The 18,330-nt window shown below is 42.8% G+C and overlaps 1 protein-coding gene across 3 annotated transcripts in view; it reads right to left on the reverse strand.

The window, feature by feature from the left end:
- The window catches only part of TBL1X (transducin beta like 1 X-linked), a 226,795-nt gene that overhangs the window by 143,668 nt on the left and 64,797 nt on the right, over positions 1–18,330 (reverse strand). For 2 of the 3 annotated variants that reach the window (XM_023739421.1, XM_023739423.1), the window contains exon 2: positions 3,485–3,558. The gene's annotated coding sequence lies outside the window, so the exon portion shown is untranslated. Of the gene's footprint in view, positions 1–3,484; positions 3,559–3,800; positions 4,836–18,330 lie in introns of those variants that run through there. The other variant, XM_023739422.1, reaches the window with a different exon arrangement.

Below are 18,330 nucleotides of genomic sequence, written 5' to 3' on the forward strand. Positions count from 1 at the left end.
ACCAAAATGTATATAAAACTTTGACAACTTAACAACAAAAAGACAAATAACCCAATCATAAAATCAACAAAGGACATGAATAGATATTTCACCAAAGAGGACATTCAAATGGCCACCAAACACATGAAAAGATGCTCAGCGTCATCAGCCATCAGACAGATGCAAATCAAAACCACAATGAGATACCATTTCATTCCCACTAGGATAGCGAGGATTTTTTAAAAAATTAGAAAATAACATGTTGGCAAGGATGTGGGGAAATTGGAACCCTTACCCATTGCTGGTGGGAATGCAAAATGGTACAGCTGTTGCGGAAAACAGTATGGCAGTTTTTCAAAAAAACTAAAAATACAACCACCATATGACCCAGCAATTCCACTCCTAGGCATATACCCAAAAGACTAGAGAGCAGGGACTCAAAAAGAGACTTGTACACCAGTGTTCATCACAGCACTATTCACAGTAGCCAAAAGGTAGAAACAACCTAAATGCCCATCAACAGATGAATGGATAAACAAAATGTGGTACCATACATACAGTGGAATGTTACTCAGCCAGTAGGAAAAATGAAGTCTTGATACCTGCTACAGTATGGATGGAGCTTGAAAACATTATGCTCAGTGAAATAATCCAATTGCAAAAAGACAAATACTGTATGATCTTATTATTAGAACTGCTCCATAGGGTTTCCAAGCAGCGCCTGGTGGATTCGAACTGCCAGCCTTTTGGTTAGCAGCTGTAGCTCTTAACCACTACACCACCAGGCTTTCTGTACAGTAAGACTAGAAAAGATAAATGTACAGAGACCAAAGTTTATTAGTGGTTACCAGGGGCGGAAGGGAGAGGAAAAAGAGGGGTTAACAGTGATGGAAAAAAATCACATTAAGGGTAAGGTTACAGTCAATTATTATAATTGCTGTCAATAAATCGTACACCTGTAAAAAGTTGAACTGGCAAAAGTTGTGTCACAGATGTATTTACAACAACAACAAAAAGAGTAGCTGCTAAGGCTGTTTATGTAAAACCAAAAACCTCACAGGTTTTGGTTCCTTAGTTTGGAGGTTTAGAGTTTATGGTTTTATGGGACATTCCAGTTAACAGGCCTAATAATATGTTTAGTGCTTCTGTTCTACCTCCTAGAGTCACTGTGTAGTGCCTGGGGTCTTAAAAGCTTGCAAGCGGTCATCCAAGGCACAACAATTGGTGTCTGTTCACCTGGAGGAAGAGAGGAAGAAGGAGAGCCAGGAATAGGAGGAGGATATGGAATATGTAGCTAATTATCTCCATGAACAACTGCCTCCTTTGCCATCAGACCAGAGGAACTGGATGGTGCCCGGCTACCATTCCTTTGCCATCAGACCAGAAGAACTGGATGGTGCCCGGCTACCATTAAGGGACATTTTGATCAAAGACTGCATAGAAGAATCCTGATTAAAAGGGGGAAACTGCAGAACAGAATCACAAATTCTCATGGACTCTAGACTTCCTGGAGCCATGGAGGGTAGATGAATCTCTGAAACTACTGCCCTGAGATAATCTTTAAACCTTAAACCAAATAATATCCCCTGAAGTCATCTTAAAACTGAACAATAGTCTAGCTTAACTAGTAAAAAAGGTCTACCTTGAGCATTATGCTCTCTTAAGATATATCTATATGGGATCAAACTGAAACAGAAATTTTAAAGACTAGATAGGAACCTCAGGGGACAGTGAAATTTATGTTAATGGGGGAGGAACAGCTCCGAACAGGAGGGTGAGAATGGTTGCACAATTCGAAGAATGTAATCAATATCACTAAATGGTACAGGTAGAAACTGTTGAAATGGTGTATGTTTCACTGTTTATAATCTCAACAACAAAATAAACAAAATGTAGGAAAATAAACAAATAAATAGTCAATTAAACTGACCAAAAAAAAAAGTCATGGCTCATCTCAATGACAATGACCTTGGATTTCATGAATAAAAAGGAACTGGCCAAGAATGGGCTAACAACCTCTGTCACCAAGACCTCTAAAAGGACAGTCATCAGAGTCCAATGAGAAAGCACCACTCAAGTTTTTGGGAAAAGCAACACACACTCCACATGCCCTGAACAAACATATGGCAGCCCCAGAGCAATACACCGTACAGCTGGGGGCTCTCAAGACCCTGACGAAACCTTATAAACACTTCCAGGTGGTTAACATAGAAGAAAAAAAAACTGCCACTGAGTTGGCCCTGATTCATGACGACCCCACGGTATCAGAATAGAACTGTGCTGATAGGGTTTTTCCATGCCTGATTTTTCAGAAGAAGATTGCCAGGCCTTTCTTCTAAGGTGCCTTTGGGTAGACTGATATCTACAATTTTTCACTTAGTAGCCAAGCATGTTCACCATTTACACCACCAAAGGACTGGCTTACCTATTGTTTTCTTAAAAAAAAATGCTTCCTTTTTCCTGTCTCATCAGCTTTGTTCAAAGAAGCCAATGCCTAGAACACACTTCATCTGTGTGTGCTGAAATCCTACCCACTATAAATCCCAGCCTGAGTCTCCCTTGCCCATTGCTGCCTTTTTTGACAGTAGACAGACCTTTCCTCAGACTTCTCACCGCGAAGAGCGTCTGCACCATACGCTGGACACATACCCACACCACAGCTTTGTGCTGGCCCACTTTTCCATGACGCAGCTTTAACACCTTACTCCAAGAGCCAACACACGTCACACATCTGTGTACACTCCCAGTGCGCCAGATAGCAGGTTCAAACAATGCTCACCCCAGAAACATAAGATCTTTCATACAGAAAAATGTTCTTGATGAAGGTAAGAAACAGGCCCCAGTGCAAACTGGGTAAAATATGACAGCCCAGGTGGCGGTGCCAGACCACAGAAGGCGCGTCCTGAAGGAGTCTGGGTTCTCGCTACTCTGACAATAGTTCATGTAGACCCTAGACTGAAGGAAAATGCCTCCCCAGGAGTCTGTCTCATAGGCCATGACAAGGTTTTTAAGGAACATTCTGGCCAGCTCACCAGTAGTTACGTGGCGGCCCATCATTTCCCAAACCCATTCTCAGAACATATGAGATAAAAGGAACGTGCAGCAGATAAATGGGTCAACAATGTTTTTTGGTTTTTTTCCCCTAATAAACCAGTTTTTTGAGGAAAAATAAGTACCTCAAGTTTATATGGGAGACAAGATCAGAAACTATACTTTTCTCTACAGCGTGCGTGTTTTAATCCTCATCTCGGTTTTTCTTCACTAAAAATGTACATCTGGCTTCGAGGGGCTAAAAAAAGGGAAGTCGTTATAAAGCACTGATGGAGATAAACTGCATCTCTCTGCTAGCAAAATCACCTCTTACAAGAAAGCTTGAGTCATCCTCACCATTTCCAGTCCATAAAGCCAATTCAGTAATATTTATTTTTTTAAGCACAGAAACTAGAGAGGAGGTTGACAGGTCATTCATTATGGAACAAGAAATCCATTTTACAATTCCACTTACTCAGAGCGAAGCGTACGCCAATCCCTTCTTATGTCCAGGGTTTATTTTTTGGCCTGTTTTCCCTCCTCAGTTACCTGTTAATGAAAAATACCCAAAGTGAGGCAAAAATATCAATGTAAGCATGCTGAAGCATAGTCTCGGCCATTCCATAACCGGGCATATATATCTGAACTAGCAGTATTAGGAGGCTGAAATAATAACCGTATTTTCAGCTACAAGGTAGACGGACAACCATCGCTGGTGAGCTGAAGCTTAAGTTTCTGTTAAAAGCACACACTCAGATTGTTCCCAAAAATCTGTTCAAAACTTTCATTACCTTGAACGGATCAAGACTATACAGCCAGGGAACTTCAAAAACTGACGAATCTACTCAGCTCTGATGACGAACACAATTTTCTCTCTCAGCCCAAGGCACGCTGGGTGAAGTACAGGTATTTCTAAATTCACTGCAACTCAGCAAATCTCTGCTGTTTTGCGTCCAGCCTTGTGGAAGCTGGAAATGCCACATGAGATGCTGGGCGGCTGTTAGGGACACATGAGATCTCTGCTGTCATCACGTACCTACTCTGGCAGCGAGAGGAGGGAGTTTGGGGAGTGAGGAAGTAAATAAAACGCACAAGAAGCTCATTTCAGATGAGAGCCATCAGGAAGGTCAATTTGGGTGGTAAAAAAGAAAGTGACTGGGTGATCAGGAGTTTATTTTGAGGTGAGGCTGCACACACAGTAAGTGCAAATGTCCTGTGGTGACAATGACCTTGGCACATGGGAAGAAAGCAAAGCCTAGATCATGAGGGATTTCGCAGCCCATGGGAAGGAATTTGATCTTACCAATGTCCCACTACAACAAGCACTACTGGTGCAATGCTAAGCTCTCAGCTGCTAACCAAAAGGTTAGCAGTTCAAACCCACCAAGTGGTTCCACAAGAAAAAGACCTGGCGATCTGCTCCCAATAAAGATTACAGCCTATGAAACCCTACGGGACGGTTCTATTCTGGAACGTGGGGTTGCTATGAGTTGGAATCAACTCGACAGCACACAACAATGCCCCACCAAACCCTGTTCTTCACAAAGTGGTCAGACTTCATAATTTTAAAACTCTGACCATGGCACTCCTCTGCTTATAAACCCTACAGGGCCTTCCCATCATGCCTAGAGCCAAATGCAACGTAGCTCCCGCTCAGCAGGTGGCTCGTACAGATGCTGGCAGTGAGGATGAGATGAAGAGAAACATATGGAGTTCTGATGCAGTGTGGACGCAAGACCAAGATGACTCTCAAATGGAGCAAACGGTGGTGGGGCAGGGGGAACCCAAGGCCACCTAGATTTGGGGTTTGAGCATCTTCTTGGATGTGAAGCCATTTACTGGGATGTAGGAAGACCAAGGAAAAGGGAAATCCAGATTTTTTTTTTTTTTAACATGTTAATGTGAGATGTCCGTTCAATCTCCAGTGAACTGTTTAAAAAAAAAAAACAGTTGCCCGTTGACTCACAGTAACCCGGTGTGTGTCAGAGTAAAACTGTGCTCCGTAGGATTTTCAATGGCTGATTTTTGTAAGTAGAGCACCAGGCGTTTCTTCCAAGGCATCTCTGGGTAGATCCCAACCTCCAACCTTTTGGTTAGCCCTCAGGGACTCTGGAATGTTAGCTAGGTAGTTACATATAGGGTCTGGAGCAGGCAGGTGAGATCCCAGTTGCCGAGATGGGTTCGGTGATCACTGTACCGCCATGGACGAGCCCAGGGCCATTTCCTTCCTGACCTGCTTCCACATCATCCTAGACATCCCCCCAGCCCGGGACGCACAGTTCTGGACCATCAGGAATTGGGGTACAGAAGCACCTCACAAAATCAAAATAGAAATCGCCCTCGCTGCCTCTTTTGTTCATTTTCTCTAAGTTCACAAAGGCTCACACCCTGTTAATCGTGGGGAACACCCAACAAACTCCGGCGTCGAGCCGGACACCTGAGCCTTTTCTATTCTCTCTCCTACAGCCAATCAGTGCACAGAAACTGTTTAAAAAAGAAAAAAGGAAAGAAAGAAAAGATGAAAATACCCATAATAAGAAAAACCGAGTCCTGGGCCCCACTTCTCTCCTAATTAATTGTAAGAAACTCTGTCTGGGCCAGAGTTTCGTCAACTGTAAAATGAGGGTATTAAACTATTTACGAGGTTTCATCCACATCAAAATAAAATCAACGGTACCATTTTCCTGTTGACTTCCTTGGTATAAACCGAGGAGAAAACATTTGCAAAGAACACAACCAACAACTTGCCAAAGCACTGCTGAGGGAGGAAAAAAGAAAGTGTGCGTGCGCGTGCGTGCGTGCACGCGCACGCACACGCACACACGCATCCTGCAGCCAGTCAAGCACTGAAATAGATCCAAGGCTCCGACATTTGCCCGGGGTGTCCGTAATGATTAACATCTCTACTTCAGAGACATACACGCTGTACCGTCATTTTAAAAAAATGCAAAAAGTCTAAAGTATGTTTTCAGAAGCCACTAAGCATGACAGAGAAGCTGCAGTTGCCTCTTAACTCCTCTTTTAAAAAAAAAAAAAAAAAACAAGTCCTGAATTAAGCAGGCCAAGAGTCAGGGGCTAAGATGGGTTCTGGCGTAAGGAGCAAGGGTGTTAAAGCACCAGAGAGTTCTGGATTCACTTGCTGTTAGGCTCACGCTCTGTGTCACGAAGCCACTGTTTCCTGTTCAACCGATAGCTGAAACATTTTTTATACGATGAGATGGTTCGTTCTGTAACAGATGGTAAATCCTATAAAGAAGTGGTTTTCAACCAGGGTCACTTTGCTCCCCCACTCACCCCCTCGAGGGACACTGGACAGTGTTGGGACATTTTTGGTGTCACAATCGGGGGAGGTGCTTGGCATCTAGTGTGTAAATGCAGGGAATGCTGCTAAATGTCCTAAAATACAGAGGACAGTCCTCCACGGCACAGAATTATCTGGCCCAAAATGTTGATAGTGCTGATGCTGAGAAACTGTTCTACATCATACTAAAACTCTATTTTTAAAACAGCAGGCATATTGTATATACTTTCACTTTCCAAACGATTTTTTATTATTTTCAAAGTACTGCATATACACAGTAAAATACAATTAAGGCAAAATATATCTCTTTTTAGGTACAAGCCTTTTAGCACCAAAAAAAAAAAAAAACCCAAATCCGTTGCCATTGAATCAATTCTGACTCATAGCAACCCTACAGGACAGAGTAGAACTGCCCCATAGGGTTTCCAAGGAGCAGCTGGTGGATTCGAACTGATGACCTTTTGATTGGCAGCCGAACGCTTAACCACTACGCCAACCAGGGTTTCCAATCCATCTATCCCCGCTTCTGGAGCCTTAGTGGTGCCGTGGTTAAAAGATAGGCTGCTAACCAAAAGGCTGGCAGTTCAAATCCACCAGCCACTCCTTGGAAACCCTATGGGGCAGTTCTACTCTGTCCTATAAGGTCACTGTGAGTCGGAATTGACTCGCTGGCAATGGGTATGGTTTTTTTGGGGGTTATCCTCAATTCCTGGGTGGCACAAACGGGTAAGCACTCAACTACTAGCCAAAAAGTTGGGGGTCTGAACCCACCCAGAAATGCCTCGGAAGACAGGTCTGGTGATCTGCTTCTGAAACATCAGTGCCTTGAAAACCACATGGAGCAGTTCTACTCACACACATGGGATCGTAGTCAGAATCCACTCACTGGCAACTAACAACAACCATAATCCCCAATTCCACTTCCTAAAGCAATCACTTTCAAATCTAAGAGCTGTTTTGGTTATTGGTGGTGTTCTCCAGCAATGACTTCCGTTCTTCTAAACAATCTACTTATAATATCCCTTCAATAAATCAATTTTAGATATTATTTATTGGTTTTCTAATATATAGATGAAGATTTTGCCTTTAAAAAATTACCACTAACACTCTTGTGCTTGCCCTACCACATTTTCCCAATAGTGTTATATAACAATATTTGGTTAACTCTATATTCACAGAGGTCCCTAGGTGGTGAAAGTGGTTTACGCTCAACTACTAACCTAAAGGTTGGCAGTTTAAACCCACCCAGAGGTAATGCAGAAGAACAGCCTGTTATTCTGCTTCGTTAAGATTTAAAAAAAGAAAGAAAAAGTTGCTGTCAAGTTGATCCCGACTCATAGCAACCCTGTAAGACAGAGTAGAACTGCCCCATAGGGTTTCCAAGAAGCAGCTAGTGGATTTGAACTGCCAACCTTTTGGTTAGCAATCGAGCTCTTAACCACTGTGCCGCCTGGGCTCCTCGTTAAGATTACAGCCAAGAAAACCCTATGGGGCAGTTCTCCTCTGTAACACATGAGGTCACCATGGGTGAGAACTGGCTCAAGAGCAACGCGTCTGGTTTGGTTTTATGTGCTACACATGTTATTTTGACAAAGGAATTGGCACTACTAAGCAAGCAGTATACTATGATTCCTTTCTTATACAACTTTTGGATTTTCCTTGTAGTTATTAGTTGCCTCTGTTTTTATTTCCCTAGTTTTCTTTGTGTCCTTTGTTAATTCTTACAGCACTTTCCAACAATGTTAAAATACATTTTTTCACACGGTAAAAATCCGAGTTCCATATCCTCCCTCCACACACACCCAAGACTTTCCTAAAACTTCTTGCTTCCTGCTCTAATCTGTACTGGCCTGCTGGAGAGCTGCTGATCTTAAACATCACCAATGTCTGGAGAATTCCTTATGCCTCTTTGTATTTCGTGGATCCCTAATCTTTCTCCTTTCTTGTTTACTCCCTCATTTTGGCAATGCATGAAAGCTCAATTTTACTGAGATCCTCAATGTGTACAAATGTCTTTATTCTATCTTTAACTGATAATTAGTGGAGCAATGCCTTCAAAAAATTTTTCTTTTTTTTCTTTTGTTGTGCTTTAGGTGAAATTTTACAAGGCAAATTAGTTTCTCATTCAAAAATTTATACACAAATTGTTTTGTAACATTGGTTGCAATCTCCACAATATTTCAGCACTCTGCCCCTTTCCCTTTACACCCCGGGTTCCCCTGTCCATTCATCCAGGTTTCCTGCCCCTTCCTGCCTTCACATCTTTGCTTGTGGGCACGTGTTGCCCATTAGGTCTTGCATATTTGACTGAACTACAAAAAGCACACTCCTCACGTATGTAATTGTTTTACAGGCTGTCTAATCTTTGGCTGAAAGGTGGACTTCGGGAGTGGCTTCAGTTCAGTTAGCAGGGTGTGGCTTCAAATTTTTGAGTGAATTCTATCTTGTCTGTTTTCTAACTTTCAGTGATGCTGTTAAGAAATCCAATGTCATTTTGATTCTAGATCCTCCATATGGGACTTGTTTTTTTTTAAGCGAGGTAAGTATTTACATACTCTCTTCATTCCTAATGTTCTAAAATGTCATGACAATGACCCTTGATTTAGTAATTTTTGTAATGTACTTAATTTTTATTCACTGTTCTAGAGTCGATATAAAATCTCTCTTTCTCAGTTTTGAGAAATATTTTTTCTCTTTTTCCTCGAATTCCTATTAGGCAAATGTCTGAAAAATTGCAGCTCATCTGTCCAACAGAACTTTCTATGATGGTGAAAGTGTGCTATGTCTGCATTATCCAATCTAGTGGCTACCAGACACGTGGCTATTGAGCAGTTAAAATGTGGCTCATACAACTGAAGAACTGGCTTTTTAATTGTATTTCATTTTAAAGTTTAAATAGTCACATGTGGTTAGCAGCTACAGTATTAGGTCAAATCTAATGACTATGACAAAAGAGAAAAAAAGAGTCAAAACAGGAAAGGCCAGTGTCCTCAGTGCCCACGCTAAGATAATATTAAGCCAAGTTGAGGAACTGGGTATAAGGAGCACTGGTGGCACAACGGTTAAGCGCTCCGCTGCTAATCAAAAGGTCGACGGTTCAAGCCCACCCAGCAGCTCTGCAAGAGAAGGACCTGGTGATCTGCTCCCATAAAGACTGCAGCCAAAAAAAACCTGCGGGGCAGTTCTACTCTGTCCTACAGAGTCGCTGTGAGTCGGAATTGACTTGATAGCACCTAACAATAAGAACTGTATAGTGTGTATTTTAACCAAAAAATAAAAACAAACTCGTTGGCGTCGAGTCAATTCCGACTTCTAGGGAAGAGAAACCAGAAAGGCATACCAAGGCATTCTCTTTGCATTCATTCCCTCATTCACTTCATTCAACAAATATCACAAACCGTTAGCCAGGGGCTCTATGAACCATGGCCTCGACAGAAAACACAACAAAACCAAACCACAAAAGTCCTGAGCATCCACTACAATGCACACGAGTATACTGTTTCATATGAATTTCTGGGAACCTCTTTTCATGAAAGCTTAGCCCTTAGAATACAGCAGTTATGTATTAAGTGTCTGTTAAAAAGAAGAAATAAAAAGCACGATCAAACCCAAAAGGAAGGCCCTATTTTTTTCCTCAGCTTTAAAGACAAATAAACACCACTAGTACTGTGTCTACAGAGACCCTGGGCGGCACAAAGGGTTAAGTGCTCGGCTACTATGGGAAAGGTTCGTGGGTTGAATCCATCCATGGGTGCCTCTTAAGAAAGGCCTGGCTATCTGCCTCCAAAAGGTCACAGCCTTAAAAACCCTATGGAGCAGTTCTGCTCTGCACACATGAGGTCACTGCAAGTTGGAACTGACTCAATGGCAACCAACAACAGCACTGCTTCTGTAGGAAAATAAATATTGAGGGAGAATCATTCACTTTTTATTTAAGGATCAATGAAGTAATATTCTGTCTACTCTGCAGACAAGTCACTGAGAATCTACACATTCCTGCAAATTATGAGACCGTATTATGCTTACAGGTTTTACAAATTCAATGTAAAAAGTATGAGATATTAAAATGAGACAAACAAGGCACTGAAGATATTTATGTAAACTTGATTTCCTCTTTAATGTATTATGAGGCTTGATAACAAGTATTTCATGCTTGTAGAACTAGCAAAATCAATATTCCTAAGCTCACGTTGATGTATCGCACTTTTATGCAAATAACACACGTCTTCTATGTTTGTTTGCCAACTGCGCCCTCTCCCCGCAAGGTTATTTTCGAAGCGCGCTATGTTAATTTTTTTTACAGCAACATGTAAGGAAAAAAAATTGGCATAGCGGCAGCTTATGAAAATATTTCACAGAGGGAGGGCACAGTTGGCAAACAAACAGAAGATATGCATTATTTGAGTTAAAATGTTACATGGATGTATATATGTAACACACATACATATCATTCACACATCACTATATACCAACAGTCAACCACGTACAGACATGATGAATAAAAAGTGCATTTCCAACTCACACCATGAGATAGCCAATAAATCCAACATAGGAACACCATGATATGATTTGTCACATGTAAATCCGGTATGAGATAAAAACATGACCCAATTTTGCTTATAACTATGTACTCCATCTAGAGTTAACATCACTGAAGGAAACAAACCCACAGGAAGTTTCAATAAGCTATCAATCCCACAATATTTGTTTTGGAACATTTATTATTAATTCATATATCAAAATATTAGATTAAATCTTATGTAGCGGCATGGAACAAATCTTCGGCGAGATAAAAAGAACCTCAACATGTAAACATGACATATTAAAAGTACTGGGACAATATGCTCTTTCTTATTCTGCAAAACTGTCAATCAGCAACAATTCGAATCTCTCCCTATGTATACATTACCAAACATTACACAAATGATCCTCATGTGATGCTAGTATTTTATATACATGACACAGTCCATCATGAGGTGGAAGAGAATCCTAATCACTCTATTTCTCATTCCCCAAAGCAAGAATTCCACATTTTCCAATGAACACTAAGCAAAATTTTTAAATGTTAATTGTCACATTTATTATTTATTCATTGAAATTATGATAAAAATTTCTGAACACCATATGGTGGTGGTGTTCACGTTTCAGCTTCTATCATTAGCAAAACGCTTCCTTCTCCTCTCCTCCTCCCCACATCTGGAAAGGTCAGCTTTACCACGTTCAATGTCACGTTACAAGTGAGCAAGCAAATCCCTTCCACAAAACAATCAAATGTGTTCAAAACTACCCTCTGCCAATCACCAAATAAATATAAGTATGTACTTAAGTATATACCACAAAAGCCTACCTCAACAAATGTGTAAGCTAATTCAAGAACTGGATATTCACACATACACAAACACATACACACACACACAAACACACATACATTTCTATTCACAGATCCAACTTTCTTCTAGTGTTACCACCATGTTTTGCACCCAGAAAGCACTGCAGCTAACATGTCATGTGTATGAATCGCACGAGCCTTGACTTCCAGGCCCAGAGAACTGTAAGTGCGCACGCTCGTGATGGCAGAAGGAACTAGAACTCAAAGAGGATTAGCTTAGAAGACAGAAGTCAAAAGTAAAGCACAACTGATCCACCAAGCCAGTTCAAGATGGCACATGGGCCTTTGTGTTGGCTGACCCCAGAGGATGCTCATGTGTCCTGGGTGCTCCTGGCCTCCTTGGAGTAAGGTTGCCTAGTTTTCCTTCCAACAACTTGGCTGAGTTGTAGGAAACAGTTGTCCAATTCCTTCCTTCCTTGTTAGATAGACAGTGCTGCTGAGTCAACTCTGACTCATGATGATTCCATGCACAACAGAACAAAATGCTGCCCAGTCCTGCATCATTTCAAGATTGCCAGCATGTTCAAGTCCATAGTTCTAACTATTGTGTCAATCCACCTCACCAAGGCCTCCTTCACCCTCGTTGGCCCTCTACTTCGCCAAACATGTCCTCCTCCAACAATTGATCCCTCCTGATGACGTGTCCAAAGTAAGCAATCTGGACAATGTACCGCTGTGATCCACAAAGTTTTAATTGGCTGATTTTCAGAAGTAGAGGGGGTCTGACTCCCTGGCCACTAACATCAACAAGATTATTAAGAGGGAACAACCGAAGAACTGGAGTCATCCTAATAAGCGGCCCCACAAAAATGGCTCCTCCGTATAAATCAAGAAATAAAATGGCAATTCTTTATGTATGAATCCTTTATGCTTCTTTGGTGTGAGTCACTTAACAACTTTTATCTCCAATGCCTCATTGTTATTTCCTGCTTTTCAGTAAAAATTATGAAGCACACTCAACACTATGAGGCCCAGTTTTCAATGCATTTAGAGGGAAACACTGCATGACACAGAGATACAAAAAGAATTTCTGCTACCCTCTGTGTATACACCATCAAGCCCAAGAATTTATTTAAAAAACTTTTTCCAGTAGAATTCAATGATTCAGGAACTTGTTAATCATTAGGAATCTTTCTCTTATAAACTGATTTTAAAGCACTTTAATTTTCCAAACTAAAAAGCCTAGAAAGATTTACCTGGGGTCTGCTCACCAGCTACTTGTAGAAAGGCAGTCATTGTACTAAATTTAGAAACATACTGTGTCCTGCTGTAATTCAACAGGAAGTGGCTAGATTAAAATAAGATGCCACTAACACATCAGAATTCAAAAGCTATTGTGAGCCAGCACCCTCCAACAGGCCACAGGGCTCTCGTTTCACTGAAATACTCCATGGTCTCCCATCCAAGAAAAGACAAGACAAGAAATGTTTGAGACAGCTTTCAGAAACACATGCAAAACTGCAACAAAGAACTGGGTAAATCAGGGCCAACAGAAGACTGTTCGTGTTCAGTGCCGTCCAGTCAACCCTGACTCACGGTGACCCCACGCACAACAGAACTATATGCTGCCCAGTCCTGCGCCATTCCCACAATCAGCTGTTGGTCAGACCACGGTGATCCGCAGGGTTTTTACTGGCTGATTTTTGGAAGAAGATCGCCAGGTCTTTCTTCCTAGTCTGTCTTAGTCTGGAAGCTCTGCTGAAACCTATTCAGCATCATAGCCAAGACACTACTGACGGATGGGTGGTGGCTGTGCATAAGGTGCACTGGCCAGGAATCAAACCCAGGTCTCCCGCGTGGAAGGTGGGAATTCTACCTCTAAACCACCACCAATGCAGGGAAAACGAGATGAAGCCAAGAGGTGCGGGTGGGTGGGGGTAGGACAGTTTGCAATTCATACAACTTTACAGTTGTTACAGGGAACTCTAAATCTGATTCTGCATCTACGAAATGCATCTACTCAAAGAAAGAAACACGATTATGATTAGATGCTGGATTCTCAGTCTCCCAAAAATAAACATCCGAGTATAAAAAACACAGCTTCTTGAGTTTGATACATGCATAAAATTTCTGCCCCAGGTCCCCAGAGAGAGGAAATTGTGGACTAGGTACCACCCTGTCCTCCATAAGCAGGTGGGAAGTTTTCATTGGGCTATTTCTTAAAACAGCCCTCAACCTTGGATAACTGTGGAACACCAAAATACAGTTATATAAATCGAATTCATGAGCGGATAAACCACGCTGGAGAGGCGTGTGGACCTCCCCCACCTGGTTCCTCCAAGGATACATCCTAGAAGCACTCCCTCCCAGTCCCCACTGGGCTGCGCCTCTCTGAGGGTTGCAGAAACACTTTGCAATATATTGTAAACATATTTCAGTGCCAATAAATATAGCACTTCTACAATATCATTTTTAATGGTTGCCTAGTACCCCAGGGTTAGATCATATCTTTATTAACCAATTTTTCACCATTGGGTTCGACTCTTTGCTATTGTTAGCAATGAACGCTAAATAAGGACCACTTTTTTAATGTTAAAAAAAATACGTGGTACTAAGTTTCTGTCTGCGGTGGTTGGGTGCCATCGAGTCGATTCCAACTCATAGTAACCCCATGTGACAGTCCCATAAGGTTTCCTAGGCTGTAATCTTTACGGGAGCAGATTGCCAGGTCTTTCTCCAGCAGAGCCAATGGGCAGCTTCAAACCAGTTTGCATTTCCACCCCAGATACACTGAATCAGAATCTGCATTGTAACAAGATACCCAGGTGACTCTTATGTATAAAAAATATCTGAAAACTACTGCTCTACTAGTGGGGTCTAAGAACTGGTCCCTAACCAGCAGCATTAGCATTGCTTGGAAGCTTGTTAGAAATGCACATTCTTGGCAGGGGTTCAAACCAGAACAAACCAGTTTGAAGCCCTGGTTTGAATCCCTGATCTTTCTGCTTGAAGTGATGAAAAACTTTTGGAAATGAAGAATGGTGATGGCTGCAACATCGTAAATGTAATTAATGTCAATGAACTGTGCATTTAAATGATTAAAGTGGCAAAATTTTTGTTATACATACCTTGCCACAATTAAAAAAAGAAAACAACCTGTGAGCCTTCTACATAAGAAAAAGGAAGCCATGCTTTTTACTACCTAATGTTTGAGGAAAACATACCCAATAGCAAGAATACATAAAGGCTATAAATTCAATAAGCAGCCCTGGTGGCGCAATGGTTAAGTGCTGGGCTGCTAGCCCAAAGAGAGGTTTGAACCCACTAGCAGCTCTGCAGGAGAAAAGACCTGGCAATCTGCTCCCATAAAGATTACTGCCTAGGAAACCCTACGGGGACACTTCTACTCTGTCATATGGGGTCACAACGTGTTGGAATCGACTTGACGGCACCCAACAACAACATGGATTCAACGATGCTTTTAAAATGGAGTCTATTAATTCACATTTGTGTTTCAAAAATACCAGTACACAGGAGACAACTGATTTACGCACATAAACTGCTATCGCCGCGTGTGCGTACGAACGACTTTCCCGACTTGTGGAGAAATAATTACAAATCATCTGGCACGAAGTCTTTTTCACAAGTGGAGCTGAGGATTTCCGTGGTGGGTTCACATAGGAAAACCTTCATGAGCTAATTAATTGTGACTTGTACTTCAGGACAGCCACATAGCCAGTAAAACCAGCTCCTAGTGTGGTCCCTGGCTTCCTGATGAGCCCCCTGCCTTGTCTCACGGCCACTTCACAAACCCTCACTCTGCCTGGGTCAGCCCCACCAAACTCCTCTCCAACACTCTGTCAGGTCTGAATCTAGACCCCTTGCCTCAGAGAGGTCTTTCCTGCCCCTCCACGCTCAGTCAGTCCTCCCAGAATCCCACCAAGACGTCTCCATCCGAATCCCCAGAACTGGTGAGTATGTTGTTACATAGCAAGGAGGAGTGAAGGTTGAAGATATCATCAAGGTTGCTAAGCAGCTGACACTAAGGAGCACGGGTGGTGCAACAGGGAAGCACTAGGCTACTAAACAAAAGGTTAGTGGCCAGAACCCACCCAGCAGCTCCATGGGAGAAAGACTTGGTGATACGCTGCCGTAAAGATTAAACCCACTGCCGCTGAGTTGATTCCAACTCACAGGGACCCTACAGGACAGCGGAGAACTGCCCTACAGGCTTTCCAAGGAGCAGCTGGTGAATTCGAACTGCACACCTTTTGGTTAGCAGCCGAGCTCTTAACCACTGTGCCACCAGGCCCCCCCATAAAAAGATTACAGCCTAGGAAACCCTATGAGGCAGTTCAACTCTGTCACATGGGGTCACTATGAGTCAGAATCGACTCGACAGCACCTAACAACAACAACAATCAGCTCACCTTAAAAGGAGATGATTATTCCGGGTTTTGGCCCCATGTAATCACAGTGGTCCTTAAACATGGAAAAGTAATTGTAAAATAATGCAGCCACTTTGGAAAACAGTTAAACATAGAACTACCATACAACCCAGCAATTCCACTCCTAGCTATATGCCCCACATACACATATATTCTCAAAAAGCTTGTACACAAATGTTCCTAACAGTATGATTCACAATAGCCAAAAAGGGGAAACAACCCAAATGTCCATCAACAGATAAATGGATAAAGAAAATGTGGTCTATCCATACAACGGAATATTCCAAACCCACTGCCATCAAGTCAATTCTGACTCCTAGTGACCCTGTATGACAGAGTAAACTGCCACATGGGTTTCCAAAGCTGTAATCTTTACGGAAGCTGACTGCTACATCTTTCTCCCACTGAGAGGGCGGTGGGTTCCAGCCACTGAACTTTCACTTAGTAGTTAAGCGCTTAACCAGTGTGCCACCGGGGGTCCCTAATGGAGTATTACCATTAAGCCATTAAAAGGAATGAAGTTTTGATGCACGCTACCACATGGATGAACCTTGAACACATAACCCTAAAAGAGAGAAGCCAGACTCAAAAGGCCAAATACTGGATCATACAGTATCACATGAACTTACATGAACTATCTACAAGAGACAAATGCAGAGACCAAAGTTTATTAGCGGTTACCAGCGGCCGGTGGGAGGGGGAAAGGACAAATTATTGTTTAAGGGGCACTTGAGGGAAACTTAACAGAGTTTCTGTTAAGGGTGATGAAAAGCTAAGCACTGAGAAACATCCCATACCCCCTTTACAAATATATTGTAACACAAACAACGTTTCCAACACTTATAATGTGCCAATACAGTTATCCCTCTGTATTTGCAGGGGGTAATATTTGCTTTAAGCCTGTCTTTACCCACCACTGCCTTTGTAGCAGGAAGCTGGAAAGAACTGTGCACGCAATCAAGTAATGAATGCAAAAGAAAATTTTATTGGCATACGCCATGCTGAAAATCAGGACACTGTATACCTACATTTTGAGAATATGAAGCACACTCTAGTGTGGACGCTTGAGAAACATAACAAGAGGCTCTTTCTCTTTCCAGTACCACTAGCACCATCCACACAGCACAGGAACCTCGTCACTGCCTCTCCACCACAGCACAAGGAGGGGGACTCCAGAACCAACCCTGCGGGACCATGCCCACAACGAGCCACCGCTGAAGGGCCTTGTTATGATTTCCCTTCCCCGACACGGACATCACATGTGTAGGCACACACACAGATGACTGTTCAATGCCCATAAGAACTGTGCAGCGGGAATGTCCCCTGGTATATGGCACTAGAGCTAGTAGCCAGTGTCGCCCGTGGGGTGCCGATTTCCTAAGGCTGCGACACATACAATGTCAGTGTGGGGGGAAGGGAAATCATGACAAGGCCTTTTTGCCGTGGCTCATTGTGGCACGGTGGCTAAGTTGTATGTGCGTCTATATTTAACATTTTCAGAAAAAAAAAAAATGTGAGGGTCCAAAATACTCTCTAGTCTAAGCTTTCTCCCCCTCAACACTGTTGACATTTGGGGCTATATCATCCTCTGTGGTGGGAGCCGTCCTGCGCACCGTAGGGTGTTAAGCAGCATCCCTGGTCTCCACCGACTAGTCATTCTCTGTGGTGGGGGCCGTCCTGTGCCCTGTAGGGTGTCTAGCGGCATCCCTGGTCTCCACCCACTAGTCATTCTCTGTGGTGGGGGCCGTCCTGTACACTGTAGGGTGTCAAGCAGCATCCCTGGTCTCCACCGACTAGCCATTCCCTGTGGTGGGGCTGTCCTGTGCCCTGTAGGGTGTCTAGCAGCATCCCTGGTCTCCACCCACTAGTCATTCTCTGTGGTGGGGGCTGTCCTGTGCACCGTAGGGTGTTTAGCAGCATCCCTGGTCTCTTCCCTCTAGTTAACAGGAACACTCCCCTCCCCCACCCCAGTTGTGACAACACAGAATGTTTCCAGACACTGCGCAGTGTCCCCTGGGAGCAGAGTTGCCCCCAGTAGCCTTACCAAAACATTCACAGTGGCCCCGAGACTCTAGCCCCTGGACACCCTGCTAACTCAGAACTGAAGTGACTCCCGAAGTCTACTTTTCAGCCAAAGATTAGACAAGCCCATCTGCAAAAAACTGAAACAAGACCCATACCTCACACCATGCACAAAAACTAACTCAAAATGGATCAAAGACTTAAATATAAAATCGAAAACG

Source organism: Trichechus manatus, unplaced genomic scaffold (assembly GCF_000243295.1).
Source record: "Trichechus manatus latirostris isolate Lorelei unplaced genomic scaffold, TriManLat1.0 scaffold00134, whole genome shotgun sequence".
Classification (NCBI taxonomy): Eukaryota; Metazoa; Chordata; class Mammalia; order Sirenia; family Trichechidae; genus Trichechus; species Trichechus manatus.